At 39.8% G+C, this 14,350-nt stretch overlaps 1 protein-coding gene across 2 annotated transcripts in view; it reads left to right on the forward strand.

The window, feature by feature from the left end:
- Nucleotides 1–14,350, forward strand: part of ATG10 (autophagy related 10) — a 192,833-nt gene that overhangs the window by 8,150 nt on the left and 170,333 nt on the right. The window lies entirely within an intron of this gene.

The following is a 14,350-nucleotide window of genomic DNA, read 5'->3' on the forward strand; positions in this document are numbered from 1 at the left end:
TGAATATAAACAGATGCTTCTGTGGTGCTTCAAACCATTTGTTTACACTATTAATTTTCTTAGGAAACTGTTTTTGTCCAGAGAATGAAAAGATAATCCTGAAACCAAACCATAGTCAATCACAAAATCTGAAATATTGAAGGCTGTGCTAATTAGGATATTTTTTTGTTATGTTTCTTTATTTTTATTGTTGATAAATTGGGAATTTTTTAATAGTATAAACACATTTCAAAACATTCTTTTGGTTCTATTCAATAATAGTCAAAAGGTCTATATACTCATTTACTTTCACACATATATCTAGTAAGGTTCTCTGTCAAAAGCTTTTTCAGTTCCTTGAAAGCCCTTTCTTAGAGAATAAGTTTTCTCTACTTGACACCTTATCTGATTCCTGAAAAAGTGATGAATCTCGATTCTCTGCAGAATGGTTGTGTTTCCTATCTGCAGTCTGAGAAACATGAACCGTTTTAAGCTGATTCCTATGATTCAGAACTAAGCCAGGGAAATGCAGGTCTTGATTGGGTCTAGAGTATCATTGGGGAGAGAAGCCATAATTCCTTCTTGGGTTATATGGCAGCTCAGTTTTGACAGGGTGGCTCATGGGTTGGTTCAGAGGTATGGTAGAGTCCAACTCCAACTCCACTATCTCAGTTAGGGACAGGACAGTCCACACACCCCTAGGGCATCTCCCGCTCTAGGATAACATGACCTTACTGGCACCCTTTATTAATTTTTGTTCCTATTTTATAATTTTGTTTGCTATTGTGTTCGTATTTTTATTCATATTACTAGAGGCCTGGTGCACGAAATTCATGCACGGGGGGGGGGGTTCCCTCAGCCCGGCCTACAACCTCTCACAATCTGGGACCTCTGGCTCCTAACCGCTCGCCTGCCTGTCTGATTGCCCCTAACCACTCTGCCTGCCTGCCTGATTGCTCCTAACCACTCTGCCTGCCTGCCTGCTTGCCTGATCGCCCCTAACGGCTCACCTGCCTGCCTGATCGCCCCTACCTACTCTGCCTGTCTGATTGCCCCTAACCACTCACCTGCCTGCCTGATCACCCCTAACCACTCTGCCTGCCTGCCTGATCGCCCCTAACTGCTTGCCTGCCTGATTGCCCCTAACCTCTCGCCTGCCTGATCACCCCTAACTGCCTCTGCCTGGTGCCTGATTGCCCCTAACTGCTCACCTGCCTGCCTGATCGCCCCTAACTGCCTCTGTCTGCCTCATTCCCCCTAACTGCTCGCCTGCCTGCCTAATCACCCCTAACCACTCTGCCTGTCTGATCGCCCCTAACCACTCTGCCTGCCTGCCTGATCGCCCCTAACTGCTTGCCTGCCTGATCGCCCCTAACCGCTCGCCTGCCTGCCTGATCACCCCTAACTGCCTCTGCCTGCCTGCCTGATTGCAATTAACTGGAACTGTGGGCCACTGATCGCCACTAACCACCTCTTCCTCGGCCCCTGCCTCTGCGGCTTAGTCTGTAAGGACTTCCGGAATGACATCTGGAAGGTCGTTCGGCTGTCTGGTCTAATTAGCATCTTACCCTTTTATTACTATAGATTTCTTCTATGATTATTATTGACATACTAGGGGCCCAGTGCATGAGTTTGTGCACCTTGAAAGGAACTGTGGGCCACGAGGCTATGGTGGGCACAGGGCAGGTCTCGGCCTATCCTCCGCACCCCTGCCTGGTCCCTCCCACCATGGCCCCTGGTTCCCTGTCTGCTGGCAGCCCCGTTCCTGCTGCCACTGCTCCCACATGCTGACAGCGCCGGCCCTGCTCGCACCCACTGATGGAGCAGTTGGAGCTGGCTCCAGCAGCGGGTGCAAGCGGGGCCGACGCTGTCAGTGGGTACGAGTGGTGGCTGCTGCCCTGATTGCTCCTTAGGAGCAGGGGGAGGTGGAGAAGCCCTCAGGGGCAATCAGGGCCAGCAGCCTCCGCTCGCACCTGCTGATGGTGCTGAGTGATCAGTGCTGGCACCGGGGACCAGCAGCGGGTGCGAGGGGGGCCGGTGCCGGCAGCAGGTGAGAGTGCCAGGCAGGACCATGGTGTGTGGGAGCAAAGAATTTTCAGTAACCACCAGAGGCTCGCCCTGATGACAGTGACCGGCATCCCACGTTGGTCTGGCACCCCTGCTCACCTGCTCCACCATCCCGCTGTGGCCTATGCCTGCCATGTACCACACACTGCCGCCTGCTACCAACGCCCGCCATGTTCCCCGTGCGCCCCTGGTAGTCAGCGCACATCATAGTGACTGGTTATTTGGTTGTTCAGTTGTTCGGTTGTTCTGTCGTTTGGTCTATTTGCATATTAAGGTTTTATATATAGAGAGAAAAGAATTGCTAATTTTTTTATATTAATTTAGTAACTATTCAATCACTGATTTCATAATGCATAGTCTTCATAATTTTTCAGTGATTTCCCTGTAATCTTATAGGTAGAGTGAGATCATATGCAAGTGAAATTTTTTTACCTTATTTGTAATATTTTTCTCTATTATTTTATGAATTGGTTAGAAAATGTTAATAGTGATAAAAGTTCTCTTTGTCTTCATCCTGATCTTAATATTAATGTTTCTGATATATAATAAATAAAATCATTGGTTGTTGGTTGTTTATTCATTTAATGAGTAAAGGTTTCAGACCCCTTTTCTTTTTAATCTTTATTGTTGAAAGTGTTACATATGTCCCTCTTTTTCCCCCATTGACCCCTTCTAGCCCATCCACACCCCCAACCCCAGGCCTTCACCACCCTATTGTCTGTGTCCATGGCTTATGCATATGTGCATACAAGTTCTTTGGTTGATCTCTTCCGACCCACCCACCCTGTCTAAAACCCCTTTTGACCTTTAATAATTTGTGTGGTTACTCCTTGGGAACTTTCTCTTTCACCAGGTTTCCTAAAAAAAGAATTTTTCTTTTATCTTAAGCTAGAGACAGAATGATATAGATTCCTGTTACCATTTCTGTGACCTAGCAGAATGAGGAAGAGGAAGGTTAGGGAGGGAGCTGGGACTAGACTGCATTTGTGTGTGTGTATGTGTTGAGGGGAAGATCTCCTGGAAGGAAATTATATCTGTCAGTAGCTTCTTCACTAAATTTGTTGAAACTAGTTCCTCATGAACCAGTTTCCAGGATTTGTTTATATTCTTGTTTTGGCCTCTGCTTCAGGGATGGGGATGGCTATGTATAACTTCTTGTTTGCTGCCACTGTCTGCTAAGTTAGGAAAATTTCCTACCCTTTGGGGTAGGAATTGCACTTTTAATTAAGGATTGTTCTTTTTAATGTGGGGGCGAGCCCATAGATAGCATCAAAACAAAACAAAACGCTGTTGAGAGAAGATCTCTGTAGCCTTAAGGTAAGGACTGCAAAGTCAAAACTCTACGGAGAGATCAGGTGTGGTAAATAAATGGATGAAGCTGCCAGGGACGCGACAACATGGACACTGAGTCCTGTGGTCTGTGGCTGACCACAGTGCTTGGCCTGTTCCAGGTTGGAAACCTGGACCCTTGGGTACCAGACCTTCCAAAAAAAAGTAAAAGGATTTGGGGGGAGAAATTTCTAAAATTTTAAATGTTGGCAAATAATTAAAAAAGATATTTTAAAAACACAGTAAGGACCAAACCCAACATGCCAGTAGTGCACAATAATGGAGGCTAATAATGCATAATAAGGAGGGCTATTTTTTTTTAATAGAAGTTGATGACTTCTATTAAAAAAATAGTCATCAACTTCTATTAAAAAAATAGCTGTATAGCCCTAACTGGTTTGGCTCAGTGGATAGAGCGTCAGCCTGTGGACTCAAGGGTCCCAGGTTCGATTCCGGTCAAGGGCATGTACCTTGGTTGCGGGCACATCCCCAGTAGGGAGTGTGCAGGAGGCAGCTGATTGATGTTTCTCCCTCATCGATGTTTCTAACTCTCTACCCCTCTCCCTTCCTCTCTTTAAAAAATCAATAAAATATATTTAAAAAATAGCTGTATGGAAGTACAATTGGAAAACATTTAAATTATATAATGAATAAGTTTTGACATATGTGTAGACCTGTGAACCTTCAACACAGTCAAGAAAGTGAATATATTCATCACCCGCAAAAGGTCCCTTGTACACTTTTGTAGTCCCTCCATCTGCCCTTGGAAGTTATTTTTAAAAAGAATCTTGTTTATCCCGATATATAGAGGCTCCTTTAAAGAGTACACATATTACTACTCACATTCACGTTTGTTCATAAATCACTTTGGCAATATTCATTTTATTTTTTAATATTGAAAGAATTGCAACAATATTTAGAGAACTGGTATAATTCAACTTTATAGATAAGACAAAACATCATTTTTCCCCTGCGAAGTTGATAAGAAAAACAGAGTGAATTAATGAAACATGTAATAATTTTAAAAAATTATAAAGAAAGCAGTTTCTAAATGTAGTCAAAACAGTTCTAATTCTTATATCTGGAGGCATGCAGAATGGGAGAAGACTTCTAAGTCATTATTTGTCAGTGGGGCTTGATGCTGTTGGCATCTGGGCAGGACAGTTCTTGTTCTTTTACCCCCAGCATTTCCAAACTCTTCAGGTAGGTGGTATACTCTCACTGAGAGCTATTGTTTAACATGATGGTCTGTCTGAAATGAATGATTTTGGTTAAGAGCATTGGCTTCAGAGTTAGGTGTACCTGGATACAAATCCCTGTTCTAACATTTACTAGCTAGATATTGCACAAATTACTTAATGTCTCCAAACTTCATTTTTTATCTATAGAACTAGAGGCCCAGTGCACGGATTTGTGCACATTGAAAGGAAATTAATTACAAGGTGACTGGGAGAGATGGGCCGGACACATCCTGGAGCCAACCTCCCGTAGTCCCTTCCCTGGCCGGACGCACCTGGGGTGGCGCCGGGGCTCAGAGGGCATCTGTGGAGTGAGTGGGGTCCCTCCTTCAGGTGGGGTCCCTCGGCCTGGCCTGTGGGATTGGGCTCCCTCCTCTCTGGTTCCGGTGTGAGTCACCCAAGAACCACCGCTGCCAAGTCACTGCAGCTCAGCACCTCCTGCATTGAGTATCTGCCCCTGGTGATCAGTGCACGTCATACCTACTGGCCGGTCGGATGGTCGGATGGTCACTTAGCCTTTCATATATATAGATAGGGATACCGATAATACCCACCTAATGAGGTTATTGTGTAGGTTAAATGAGATTTGCATTGAAAGAGTTTAGCAAATAACAGTGAATAACAGTGAATGCAATTGTTTGAAACACATTACTTGATCTAATAGAAATAGTGTATAGCCAGAGAAGTATAGGTAGAGAGAGAGAGAGAGAGAGAGAGAGAGAGAGAGAGGGAGAGGGAGAGAATGGGTGTTTAAGGGTCACTTGGCAATTCCATTGTCTCAGGACATTCCATGTCTACATCAGATACATAGGAATTTGCTTTATTCTTAAAGACAGATGGAATGAAGAGATTATACCCATTTTAATGTATTAATGTAATATTGGGTCACCCTCAAAATAGGAGGTTTTAACCTCCTAACTTTTATATATAGATATATAGAAATATATATATATATACTATCTTAAAAAATCCATGAGTGAGAGACAGAGAACATGAGAGAGAGAGAACTAGAACAATGTCCAAACCTAACTCATTGAACATCATTGGGAGCATCTAGGACAACAACTCCTTGTTCTGAAAATTGTTAGTCAGAAATAAATAAATAAATAAAAAGCCTAATTTGATTTTTAAAAGCCTTTTTTTAAGAATTTTATCTGATAAAACATAGAAAAGATGGTAGAATTTTAAAAAACACCACTTTTCAATCCCTAGTGAAATGAATTAGGCAACAATAATCAGTGGATGGAACCATTAAATGAAAGGTTGCAGAGGAGGGCTTGAGCTACCATCAGCTGAACCTTGTGCTCAATCTTGGAGTTATTAAAAACAGGGCATCTGGATATTATATACTTTCTGAAGTTTTATAGCATGAATCACAGAGCATAATCTATGAAGTATTCTTGCCCAAAACGTTGAACCTGAATAGAATCAATTAAGGAACTTAAGTGATGCAGGACCCAGTTAATTGTCACCACAGGAAGCAAATAGAAAAATCTAGAAATCTAAAGGACAACTGACTCAATTTCCTTAAAAAATTAATAGTAAGATAAAGAAGTGAGGAGGAGAACTGCATCTCTATCTAGGATTAAGGACCAGGCTTTTTTTGTTTTTTCAGTATTTTTTTTTTCTCGCTCAAGATGTTTAAGCATAGCTTCTGACCAATCATTGACCATAAAGCTATGTATAAATGTAATTTTGAGAGACAGAAGCCAGACTCAAAAGAGTACATCATTTTTAGTCATGAGCTGTGTATGCTTAGCTAAGGAACGTGAACTATATCCTGAAATAATGGAGAATCACTATAGGATTTTAACCAGGCTATAATGGATTGGAATTGCATTTTATAAGATTGCTTTGGCAGGATGGAAGGCAGATTGGCAGAAGGCAAGATTACAGACAGAAAGCAGAAATAATGGCCCGAACCAAGACAATGGCAATGGGAAAATAGGGCAGAGGATGCAGAGGGAAGCCAATTGGAGAGATTTTTAAAGGTGAAATAAACTGCTAGAATGATCCATTAGGTCTAAGTATTGAGAAGAGAGGAGTAAAAGTCTTCAGGTTTATGGCCTGAGCCAGAAGGATGGTGGAGCCCTTTAGTAAAACAAAGAATTCAACTAATAGGAGGTTGAAAGATGATAAGCTCAGTTTTGATCATGTGGAGCTTGAGGTCAACAGAACTCAAATCTATGAGATTGCCTATATAATTAAACTTTGTGTAAAATCTTTTGTTTAGTAAAAAAATGAGTATATGGAAATATGGGACTGTAGCAGTCCATAGACCTGGGTTCTTGCTCCAGTCCTCGATCAAATTTGGCCAAGTTCAGTTGTTACATTGGTGCCTACATTTGTTTATTTATTTCAGTTATCTTTATACAGAATGAAGAAAATATGTCTGCTCTATATATACTTATATGAGTGTCATGAGCATAAAAAGATGCTGCAAAACAAGAATACATGCAATTGCTGCTATAGCACTCAATTTGTTTTAGAAATTATAACCAATCCAATATGAACAAAATAAAGCCATAAATATTGAAAAAGAACCCATATTTTCATATTGTCAGATGACATGGAAAGCACCAAAGAATTATTTTTAAAAGTACTAGAAGTACTAAGACAATTCATTTAGGTAATCAGTTACAAAATATACCTAGCAAAATAAATTTTAAAAGTGAACAGGTATTGTGTACATAAAAGAGAAGACAACATTGTAGATATGTAATTTCCCTCCAAATTTATAAATTTAAAAGAACCATTGAAATCCCAATTGAGAAATATAGCAACACTTGCTTATCTAATTAAGAGTACCTAAAAATGAAAGCTTACATATGAGAGAAATTCAGCAAAACAACCACAATAGTACTAGGTTAGTGTGCTTTTTTCCCATTTTTACAAACATTCATGATCATAATGATGTCTGTAGTTGGAGGCCTTCTCTTAGGCTTTGGAAATAAGCATTTTCTAAGTTCAAGCATAATATTAACTCATAATAGATCAGAACAGTTAGGCAAATTACTCAGGGAAGAGAGAGAGAGAGAGAGAGAGAGAGAGAGAACATGGCTTCCCAGTCTACAAGATTAGACTGTAATCTGATGGCAACCAAAGAGAGAGTAGTCAGTGATTAAAATTTAAGAAGCCTGGTGGGTATGGCTCAGTGGTTGAGCTTTGACCTATGAGCCAGGAGGTCTCAGTTCGATTCCCCAGTGTGGGTATGCAGGAGGCAGCTGATCAATGATTCTTTCCCATCATTGATGTTTCTCTCACTCTCTCACTCTCCCATCCTCTCTGAAATTAAAAAATATATATATTTAAAAAAAACTTTAAAAAAATAAGTGAAGGAAACATTGTAATGGAGCAGTGTCTATTACACTATTTAAAGAGAGAGATTCTTACCCTACAAATTCTAAGCAACTTGGCCTCAATGGTAAGACTGTGCCTACTGCAGAGCAAGATGTATGATGCCACTCTTAGCTTATGCCATTAAATATTTTATCCATGCAACTGCTCATGAGAATTTGTACTCATTCTGTGCTCACACTATTGTGATTTGCCCATCTATAAAACAAAAATGAATCATCAGGATGACAGGAGCATTCCAGTTCATTTGACAATTCTATTTACAGTTAATATAAATTAACAATTGGATTCTGATATATATCTATGTAGATATCTCCTCTGTCATTGCTTGATGTGGATCTTTCTTTGAGAGACAGCTCCATTCCAGTCTATCTGATACTGAGGGTCAGATTCTGGGCTTGATAAACTCACCAGTGGAAAAAACTTCCTACAAGGCTTTTTGAAAACAGCCTGTCAACCTGTCCCCAAATATTACTGTTAGGCAGGAATGTGCTTTTAGTTGTTAAAAGTACATAATTACTATCATTATTTAAATTTTAATGTATAAATTTATAAAGTATTATAGCTTTCCTTTCTCTGATACTCTTGATAATCTTTAAAAATGGCATTAAAATATTTAATTTACAAGTGATACAACCTGTTCTTCTTGTGATGATTGCTTAAGATTTGCATATGCTTAAGACAAATCATATCATAACACAATAAATTATGAATGAAAAATCTAGTGTAACTGACTATGACTCAATGTTTATTACAAAAACACAGCATGCTGCTCTAAGTGCATTTTTCTCCTAATCTCCAAAGATAAACTAAAAAAACAAAACCAAAAGAAAAACAACAAAACTGCTTTAGTCTAATCAAGAGACTATATGAATACAATATATTTAATCTTTATCTAGTGACATTTAGGTCCAGAAATGATATTTCATTAACTCACAGTAGATAGCTTAACCAAATATAGCATTTTTCAAAAAATAATAGCAGCAACATACAACCTCTCTAAAAAGGATTACTAATACAGGGATATGTAAAAAAAAATTTAAATAAGCTAAAGGAGAAAGAATAAAAATTAAAGAAAAATTAAATATTTCAAACCACCAAATGTATTTATCACTCACATAAAGCAACATTATACTTAAGAAACCAGTGGGAAATGTCTATTGCTTTTAGTAATCCTTAAAACCATCACTACACTTTAGCAAAGAATCTAAGCATACTGTGCACATAGAAGTAAAAAAAAATTAAGTAAATATTTAGTATTCACTTTTGAAATAAAAATCATTACTTTCAACAACTCAATGTATAATTACTGCCAAAGTGAATGGGTAAAGTAATATAACTGTATTTAACATATTAATTTCATTATTCACTCTCAATTCCATTATGTACATTCAAAATTCAGACAGGTTTCTTCTAGTCTGCCCTGCCATGTCCTCTCTGCATGTGTCACTTCACTGTCAGCCCAGGCTATGAGGACAGTATGGTTTCCCCAATGCATGTGGGTGGAAGGCAGCCAGGGTTGTTTGCAGAGTTGAAGCCTCTCTGTGGATCTCTCACTTCCAAGATCTCACTGTTAAGTTTCTGGTTTTGTTGCTGGTCTGTTGCTTGACCCAACAGAGATGGCCTCCTCAGACTTGCTACTGGCACTGCTGCTGGACAGCATATTTTCACGTTGGGCTCCAGATCAATTGAGCCTCTCTGGCCATGACGGTGTCCCAGCCTGTGGTCCAGGGAGAGCCCCCACCCTGACCACCAGGGAAGGATGGCAGTGGCCCCAGTCAGCAGAGCCACAGACTCCCACTGTTCTTACCTGAATTTCAACAGTGTTTTATGAATAAGTGCTTCTTAATATGCTATTTGACTTTGGTAGATTGCCAGATCCCTGAAATGGTTGTTTTTGGAGAGGAAGATTTAAAGTCCTTCCTATTAAAGCCACATAATGATTTTAATTTGTATTTTGCTGAAAACTAGTTTATTTGTGTACCTTTTAATATGTTTATTATTTAGTGGGAACCTTCATTTGAATGATTGAGTCTTTTGCCCATAATCACTACATATTTTTTGAAGATTAAATTTATCCTTCAGATAGGCAACCCTGACCCAAGTTTGGCTTAGATCAGCCGTGGGTAAACTACGGCCCGCAGGCCGGATCTGGCCCGTTTGAAATGAATAAAACTAAAAAAAAAAAGACCGTACCCTTTTATGTAATGATGTTTACTTTGAATTTATATTAGTTCACATAAACACTCCATCCATGCTTTTGTTCCGGCCCTCCGGTCCAGTTTAAGAACCCATTGTGGCCCTTGAGTAAAAAAGTTTGCCCACCCCTGGCTTAGATGCTCCTCCTCTGTATGTCTATAAAACTGACTGCACAATTCTATATAGTGATTATCTGTATACTTGTCTGATTCCTCATAATAGTCTGAAAGCTCCTTTACTGCAGGGAATTTTGTTTCTATATCCTTGCTTTTAAGTCCTTGGTGCTTAGCATAGTGAGCCCTCTATATGCATTTGCTTAATTGAATTAAAATTATATAAACTTCAAGGAGTTCTGGAAGGCTTTTTATTTTTGTAAATACATTTTATTGTATTTTATTTCATTGTATAATATATTGTTTGAAATAAGTGGGTCATTAACTAGTTTGTAAAAACCTAGTTGTTATAGAAAAATTTTCTTTAAATAGTAAAATTCCTTTTTAGTGGAATGACCTGATGGGTCCAATATTATTACATAATACCACCAGTAACCTCTAAATTCATTGCTACTACTATTAAATTCATTGGTAACTTTGATCTTTTAGTCGTATTTGACAGGATTGACCATTCTTTTTTTAAAAAAAATATATATATATACTTCCTTCATTTGTTGTCCTCATTCTCTTAGTTTACCGCCTATATTACTCTTTACTCCTTTTCAGTCTCTTTTGCTGTTTTATTTGCCCTTCCCCCCTTCCCCCAACCTCATAATACTAGTGCTCAGGCTGTCCTATGTCTTATTTTCTTCTCTAGCTATTTTTAGGACTGTGGTGTCATCATTTAAATTCTATCAAATGCCAATTACTCCCAATTGTATATCCCCTGCCCAGACTTCTCTCTTGAATTCCAGACTCATAAGGTCAAGTTCTTATTTGACATTTCTACTTTGATGTTCCCACTTAGATCCTAAAGTCAACAAGTCCAAAATTAAACTCCTAATCTCCCCCCTCCCAAAGATGCTGCTCACCCAACTCCATCCAAATTAACCTTCTCCTCTCAATAGACAGAGAAACTCTGTTTTTCCAGTTGTTCAAGCTATTGGAGTTATCCTTAACTTCTCTATTTATCTCACACCTTACACCCAATCCATTCAGACATCCTGTTTCCTCCACCTCATAATATCCAGAATCAGACAATTTTTCATCATTTCCCTTGCTTCCACCCTGGTGCAAACCATCATCAACTCTTACTTCACCTTCAGTTTCCTTTCATTTCCTTCACAACTGACCAGGCACACTGACTTCCTTGCTGTTCTTCAAACATACCAGACAAACACTGCTGCCAGGGGGCCTCTGAATTGGCTGGCCTCTCTGCTCTCTAGAACACTCTTCTTCCTGATATGACTAACCCCTCTTCTCCTCCCCATATTCTTCATGTGTTTGCTCATATGTCACCTTCATATTGGGGTCTTCTGACCATCCTATTCAGCAGTTCTAGCCTCACTACATCTTATGTTCCTCACACTACTATTCATCTCTAAGATGCTCTTTAATTTACTTATTTATTCTGTTTATTTCTTACTGTCTCTTTTTTTCCTTCTCAATCTATAAGGACAAGTATTTTTTTTTCAATCCTCACTCAATGATATGTTCTCATGAATTTTTAGGAAGGGAGGGAGGAAGGGAGGGAGGGAGCGAGGGAGAGAAACATTGATCAGTTGCCTCACATACACTCCTTGACTGGGGCTTGAACCTGCAACCTAGGTATGTGCCTTGACTGGGAATTGAACCAGCAACCTTTTGTTGCATGGGATGATGCTCCAACTAACTGAACCACCCAGCTAGGGCTTATTTTGTTTATTGATATGCCCAAAGCAACTAGAATATCACTGGGTATAAGGCAGGTACACAAATATTTGTTACATGAATGACTGAATATCTGATTTTTTTCAGAAAAAAATTCACAATTTTTCTGGAGAATTTTATTGAACAAAAACTTTTATTTGGAAAAATATGAAAAATTTTTTTAAAACTCAGTGTTCCTCTTCTATCCCTTAATTAATGAGCTAGGATTTATGAAAACACCATAAAATTTACATAAAAACTTAATAAGTAACATTCAAATAACCTCTTCAGGGCAGTCTTTTTAATAAAACTGGTATTTCTGTAAAAATGGAATTTTTCTATAATGATATGCGGTATAGTAGAATTTAATGCAGACTTTAGATTTTAAAATAACCATGTAACAGCGTGTTGAGTGGGTCCTTTTTATCTTGTTCCAGAATTTCAGCTAAAGCCCCAAGCTGGAGACAAAAGGCTCTAAGTAACTACTCTTCTATATTTGGATTGCTATGAATAATCTAGTAGCCACTGGGGCCAACAACCTGCCTGCAGAGAGGAGACTGTTCTGAGGAACCATTCCTGAAGGACTGGGATCCTTCACCCCACCCCAATATGAGAATAAGACTCAACAGAGAAGTGCAGAGTTCGTAATGAGAAACTATTCCCTCCCCCGCCCCCCAAAGCCTCCCTTCCTTCTCCAAAGAAGCAATTGTAAAGAGTATGGGGTGCCTTCAAGTCAGCAGGGAGGTCATTTCATTGCCTAGTTGAGCATTTGTTTAGCACTGGACTTGCTGATCTGCCCTTTCTCCTGGAGCAGGACTAGACTAAACGAAGTTGAGAGTGATATTGGGGGCAGAGGACACTGTTTAATCTATTTAATACTCTCATTTCAGAGAGTAGCTAGGTGTGACCTATTTTTCCATTGTCCTTTTCAAGAAGGCTGTTAGCCAAGAGGTAAAGGGACCTCGGTAGTCGTAGAGGGTGGATGTTGACTGCATAGACCAGGTAAATAAATATTCCAGGAGTGTACTCACTGCAGGATCCTCTGAAGAGTCCTTGAGATCACTGCAGGAGGGAGCTAGCAGCTGCATGCCTGCCAGATGCAGGGACATTGATGCCCGGTCCATGTGAGCCGGAGAAGCAACAGCAAACAAAGTGACGACTATGACTGCATCCTGTTAAGCAACGGGATGACCCTCCTTCCCACTTTCAGTTCTCAAGTCATTACAGGAAAACGTAGTGAGTGACAGGAAGTTTTCCTGAGCAAGGCCATGCTTCATTTCTCCATTCCAAGCTGCAGAGAGTGGGGGTTGAACTACAGGGAGGAAAGAGCTTCAAGTTGATTTTGAGTCTGAAGTCTTAAAAATAACAACAACAATAATAAGATGGAGTCTTAATTATCTGAAGGATAGAGTTCTAATAACTGACAGCATCTAAAGAGCTATAGACTGGAATCAGCTTGTTGTTTAAGGATCAGTTAGGTATTGCTGCATAAAAAACCAATACAAAACTTTGTGGTTTGATACCAACAACCATTTATTAATTCTCAGAAGCCTACAAATTGGCTGGACCCATTCTGCTGATCTGTGACAGGCTCGGTTGATGCCTGCAGGGCTTGCTTAGGCATCTACAATTGGCTGAGGGTTGTCTGGGAGCTGGCTAGACTAAGATGGCCTCAGCTGGGATGATCTGGCTTGGTTCTGTGTTCCAGCAGGCTGGCCTGAGTGTGTTCTCATGGAGGTGGCAAGGGTCCAAAGAAAGAAAGTAGGAATACTCAAGCACTTCTTGGGACCTCTACTTGAGTTTTTCATAGGGGCCAAGCTCAGAATCAGTATGTGAAGGTACTACTAAAATGAATATAGGGGAAAAATTGAGGTCATTAATGCATGCAGTCTGCCACATTTAACCATGTGCGCTAGGAGATTCCACACAGGAGAGTTAAGTGCAGTTATTGGAAAAAATAAAACCATTTCATATTTATACTCTGAGGAATAGAGACCCCTGAGCCAACAGGTTACCATTGACTTGGACGACATAGGCTCCTAAGAGAGAGATGGTTTCTCCTATGTGTTCTTTTCAATGTATGAATTTAACAGACGTCATTTTTTAAATGATCCTGCTGTTTTTTTAATTTGGGGGGTCACACTGAATTTGAATATATATCATCTACATAATAAGAAGATAATATCTAAATTTAATGTTTTAGGAGAAAGCTGTATATTTAAAATGTATGGGATTTGGAGATGAATGCCAGGAAATATAATAAGGAAAGTTGCAAGTGGATGCCTCTGGGTAGGCTGAGCAGAGTATGGAAAAGGGCAAGAAAGGGGCTGCTGATTTTGG

Source organism: Myotis brandtii, unplaced genomic scaffold, assembly GCF_000412655.1.
Source record: "Myotis brandtii unplaced genomic scaffold, ASM41265v1 scaffold115, whole genome shotgun sequence".
In the NCBI taxonomy this organism is placed as follows: Eukaryota; Metazoa; Chordata; class Mammalia; order Chiroptera; family Vespertilionidae; genus Myotis; species Myotis brandtii.